This window comes from Macaca fascicularis, chromosome 17, assembly GCF_037993035.2.
Source record: "Macaca fascicularis isolate 582-1 chromosome 17, T2T-MFA8v1.1".
Lineage (NCBI taxonomy): Eukaryota > Metazoa > Chordata > Mammalia > Primates > Cercopithecidae > Macaca > Macaca fascicularis.
The window spans coordinates 70001952-70008030 of NC_088391.1; positions in this window are offsets into that span (position 1 = coordinate 70001952).

Consider the following 6079-nt stretch of genomic DNA (forward strand, 5'->3'; position numbering starts at 1 on the left):
TTCATTTTGAAGGAATTACTCAATATCCATTCACTCATAATTAAAAGGCAAAACTACAGTTGTACCTGATTGGAAGCTCTGTCTGCATGAGTGAGTCACGTCAGCTTCACCGTACGGTGACAAGGCAGCAACCTGGCTGTCTCATGTCAGTATCTGGAAGCTCTGTCTTTGTGGCATTTCAGGCTCTCCAAACAAAAAACAAAAACAAACAAAAACGAATCTAGGAATTGAAGGGGGTAGGGGGAGAGAAGATCTTCTGACTATAGGGGTTCTGGAAATAGAACTGAAGAACAGGTTGGAAAGACGGGGTATTCTACCATTGATTGTGTAGAATTTGCACACTCCTCATCTTCAGCTCCCAACTTTACTCATTTCTGTACCTCAAGTCTGAAGCTTTTCTGGCTGGATTTGTTCAGTGACTAAACTTCCCATTTTTCTTAAGATAGTAGAAAGAAATTGTGACTTCATTTTGTAGGGAAGGAGTGGGGATCCAGGACAGCAACTCCTTTGTGTATAGGCTTTCAACCAACATCGATTCTTTTCATCTAAGTCTCACCTGTACTTCCCACATGACTTGGTGTCCCCCAGGTCTATTCTGCTAGGCAAGTTGTTATTGGGTATTTTTTTCCCTGTTTTTGCAGTATATACAAGCATACTTCAGAGATATTGTAAGGTAAATTCTAGATCACCAGAATAAAATGAGTATTCCAATAAGGCAAGTCATACAAACATTTTGGTTTCCCAGTGCATGTAAAAGTTATGTTTATGCTATACTTCAGTCTATTATGTGTGCAAGGGCATTATGTCTAAATAAATGATGTACATGTCTTAATTTTAAAATACTTTATTACTTAAAAATACTAATAATCTGAGCCTTTTGTGAGTTGTAAGCTTTTTGCAGGTGGAGAGTGTTGCCTTGATGTTGATGGTGCTGAACGATCATGGTGGTGGTTGTTGAAGGTTGAGGAGGCCGTGGAAATTTGTTAAAACAAGACAATGAAGTTTGCCACATTACTGTATTCTTCCTTTCATGAAAGATTTCTCTGTAGTATGTGATGCTGTTTAATAGCATTTTACCCACAGTCAAACTTCTTTGAAAGTTGGGGGTCAATCCTCTCAAACCCTGCTGCTGCTTTCTCAACTTAGTTTATGTAGTATTCTAAATCCATTGATGTTATTTCAACAATGTTCACAGAATCTTTACAGGGTAGATTCCATCTCAAGAAACCACTTTCTTTGCTCATTCATAAGAGGCAACTCCTCATGCATTCAAGGTTTATCATAAGATTGCAGCAATTCGGTCACATCTCCAGGCTCTACTTCCCATTCTAGTTCTCTTGCTTTTTCTACCACATCTGTAGTCACTTCCTCCACTGGAGCCTTGAATCCCTCCAAGTCAACCATGAGGATTGAAATCAATTTCTTCCAAACTCCTGTTAACGTTGATACTCTGACCTCCTCTCATGAATCATGAATGTTCTTAATGACATCTAGAATGGTGAATCCTTTCCAGAAAGTTTTCAGTTTACTTTGCCCGGATCTGTCACACAAATCACTCCCTGTGGCAGCTGTAGTATTATGAAATGTATTTCTTAAATTATAAGACTTGAAATTTAAAATTATTCTTTGATCTGTAGGCTGCAGAATAGATGTTGTATTAGCAGGTATAAAAACATTAATCTTCTTGTACATCTCCATTAAAGCTCTTGGGAGACTAGGTGCATTGAGAATAAGCAATAATAATTAGAAAGGAATGTTTTTTCTGAGCAATAGGTCTCAACAATGGGCTTAACATATTCAGTAAACTATGCTGTAAAAACAGATTTGCTGTCATCCAGACTTTATAATTCTAGTTATAGAGCACAGACAGAATAAATTTAGCATACTTCTTAAGGGCCCTAGGATTTTTCAGAATGGGAAAAAAATCATTGGCTTTAACTTAAAGTCACCAGTTGCATTAGCCTAAGAAGAGTCAACATGTCCTTTGAAGCTTTGAAGTCAGATGTTGATTTTTCCTCTCTAACTATGTAAGTCCTAGATGGTGTCTTCCTCCAGTAGAAGGCTCTTTTGTCTACATTGAAAATGTTTAGTGTAGCCACTTTCATCAATGATCTGAGCGAGATCTTCCGGATAACTTGCTGCACTTTTCCATCAGCACTTGCTGCTTCACTTTGCACCTTTATGTTATAGAGATGACTCCTTTCCTTAAACCTCTTGAACCAATCTCTGCTAGTTTCAAACTTTTCTTATGCAGCTTCTTTACTGCTTGCAGCCTTCATAGGATTGAGAGGAGTTAGCGCCTTGCTCTGGCTTAGGCTTTGACTTAAGAAAATGTTGTGGCTGGTTTGATCTTCTATCCAGAGCACTCAAACTTTCTCCTTATTAGCAATGAGGCTATTTTACTTTTTTTTTTTTTTTAAATCATTCATGTGTTTGCAGGAGAAGCACTTTTAATTACTTTCAGAAACTTTTCCTTTGCATTCACAACTTGGCTATCTGTTTGGAGCAAGAGTCTTCGCTTTCAACCTGTCTCAGCCTTCAACACATCTTCCTGACTAAGGTTAATTATTTCTAGCTTTTGCTGTACAGTGAGAGACTAGTGACTCTTCCTTTCACTTAAGCATATAGAGGCCATTATAGGGATTTTAACTGGACTAATTTTAATATTGTTGTGTCTCAGAGAAGAGGGAGGCCTGAAGAGTAGGTGAGCAATGGCGAACAGCCAGTCTGTGGAGCACTCAAGAGAACACACATGTACTGATTATGTTTGCCATTGTATACGGTTGCAGTTCACGATGCCCCAAAACAATTACAGTGGAAACATCAAAGATCACTGATCACCATAACAGATACAATAATGATGAAAAGTTTGAAATAATGAGAGATTTACCAAAATATGACCAGGGACACAGAGCGAGCACAAGCTGTTGAAAAAAATGGCACCAATTAGACTTGCTTAACTGGTGCCACAAACTTTCAATTTGCAAAAAGCACAAATTTGTGAAGTGCAATGAAGTGAAGCACAATAAACAAGTTGTGTCTGTACAGATTTTACTTCTTTTGGATGCTAATCACAGATTTTTAGGTTTCCTTTTAATCCCTGCATGCACATTGGGTTCTTGCCTCTTTCTGTCTTTTAAAAATCTCTTTTCTTCACGGTGTTGTCTGCCATTCTCTTGGTCCTGGTGGCTATATGCCTTCTTAAAATGCCATTACTGTCACATTAGATCTGTTCTACAAAGAAGAAAAAATAAGTGTGTAGTCAATCCATCATTTCCCTGTCATTTCATTCTTCTTTTAAATTATATCTGTGAACCGTCGAGAGGTAACTTGGTTTTATGGAAATATCCTGAACTTGGGCTTAAACCTACTTGTTTAAAATTCCTGCTTTGTAACTTAGTGAGTGTGTGATGTTCTGCCTGTCACTCAGCTGTCCTGCTGCATCCAGCAGAGGTGCCTAGTAAAAGGATTGACCGAAAAGCATCTATTGCATTGGGTAATTAGAAGGTCAGTGGTGACCTTCACCAGAGTAGTTTCCATAGAGTAATAAGGGCAGAAGCCAAGCTGCACTGGGATTTACTCATTAATTATGCTTCTATCACTGACTGTTGTGCAAGTCTCCTCCAGCGCAGTTTCTAGCAAAGCTGTGAATTACTTGCACCTTTTGGTCTCTGCCTACTTTACCAGATGCTTTAGTGCTTCAAATATGCTGCCACGTGTATGCATGCTTGTCCTTCAAGGCTCATATAAGCCAGCTGTTGTAACAAGCTTCAAAATGCTTCCTGCAAACTGGCAGGAGTTGGAATGCCCTCAGAGTTGCAAAGGGACCAGGTACAAGCAATGTAGCAGGAAAATTGCTTTGGGAAGGCAATAGGGGAGAGAAGGTCTGAGGAAGGAGTAGCTCAGTACAGAAAAAAGAAAAAAGGACTTTTGCCAGTAATATTAGTGAGAGGAAGATAATAGAGAACTGGGAGAAAAAAATATGGCAGCAAGAGCAAAGAGGAAAAAGCCTCTGTTAGTCTTCCTTGCATGCTACCCTGCCAAACCTGACCTAATTAGCCTGGATCTTCTAACTCCAGTCCAAAGCAGAGAAGCCGACGGCTACAGATGTGTGAAGGATGGAAGGCAGAAAATGAATAAAGTGAATAGTTTTAGATTACTTGTAACTCTTCCTAGACAGACATGTGTTCTGGTGTTCAAGGGAAAAATTCTATAAGGGACCATTTCAGGAAGGCTTAGATTGCTAAGTTTTATAAACAGCCCCAAAGCTCCTTTTTGGGGCCCTAAGTTCTAGTCAGTGTTTTGTTACCTCAATTGCAATGTTGTTTGTTTGTTTGTTTGGTGGTTTTACTACACAACCCATTTTCATGAACTGTTGCCCAGCTGCATACACTGGTGGAAAACTAGTCGAAGCAAAAAATGCTGTTATTTATTCTGTTCAGAAACAAATTTAAAATTCTGTAGACTAGGGAATATTAAAATGAGAAACTAAAAACATACTTTTTAGTGCAGAAGTTCAATGCCAATATTGGGATCTTTGTACCTGAGGAATAATTCTTATGAATCTTTCGTTTTAATAGAGCAAGGACTCATATATAATGTTATCTAATTGAAGTTTATTCTACTGACTTTAAAAATAATTCTTAATATCGCTTATACAATTCTCCTAGAAAGTGCTCATTTTAATCATCAGTCAGCATTTTATTATATTATAATCCTTAATTGATTGACGTTTAATCACAGTCTTTGTATTTTACTATCCCTCGTCTCATAAGAGGCAATTTTCTCTTTACTGTAGTTTAACAGCTGATGAAAAAGATTTAAGGAAACCTATAAACTTAAGATTGGTTAATGGTCCCTTATAAAAGAATATTACACTTCTAGGATCCATTGCACAGATGTGATACTCAATTGTAGAAATGTGCATGGGGTTTATTAAATTACAGCACAAATCTTCAGGCTTCTGAGTTATTGTCCATGTTGGTATTGTTAGGCAAATGGGGAGACACATTATTGCTTCCAGTTGTTCACATTACTGTGGTGTAATGCAGTCGGAGACAGCTGGCACTTCGCTGTAGGCAAACGCAGAGCTGCAGCAGCTGCCGAGAATTGGACCCCAAGTGAAGGTCCAGCTCCGCTGAGTCAGTGCTGGGTGGCTCATCAAAGGTGTCCAGAACATGGAAAATAAATAAATGAACCAAGCTGGCTATCAGAGCAGGAGGGAGGGGCATGAGAGAGGGGAAAAGAGAGAGGGAGGGAGGGGCATGAGAGAGGGGAAAAGAGAGAGGGAGGGAGGGGGAGAGGGAGAAAGAGAGAAAGAGAGAGAGAGAGAGAGATTGCCTTAAACATATATAGATCTACTTTTCTATTGTCTTATTTCTTGGACACACTGAGAACCTTTGCAAAATTGGTTGCTTAAAAACAGACTCTGCACTTCTTTGTTGGACAGTGCTTAGTTCTGTTTGGTGATATTTCTCACCCAAGTTAAGAAGGTGCTGTTGTGTTTTGTTTTGCTTTGTTTTTGTTTTTTGGTACTTGTGGTACTGCTATATTTGAATGTAAGGAAAAATAACATGAAAGTAGAAACTCGTGGACTTGGGGATCTGAAAAGATGCAAAATTCCCTCCTAACCACTAATTATCTCTGTAATATTGGAAGACATATATATAACTTCCTAGTGCCTCACTTTTCTCCACTCGATCTTAGCCAAAAGGCCGAGAAGCGATCTCACTTTTCTCATCTGTATATGGGGACAATGATATTTATCCTACATAGAACAGAGTTAATGGATGTAAGTGCCTGGCACAGTGTATGGGATCCAGTAAGTGAACAGTAACTGATAGTTCTTTCATTATTGTATCTGTGACTTTTTTGATAATAGAACTAAGGTTCATAACAGTTTGAATAGAAACTTGAGTGAAGCATTCTCCTGCCCACATCATTAAAAATTGTATCTCAAAGATGAGCACAGAGCAAAAGGTCACATTCTTGAGTCACACGTGGCTTTAAATGTGACAAGTGTAAATCTTCTCCAAGTCTTAGTTTTCTCATCTGTAGAATGAGACTAATAATGTTACTT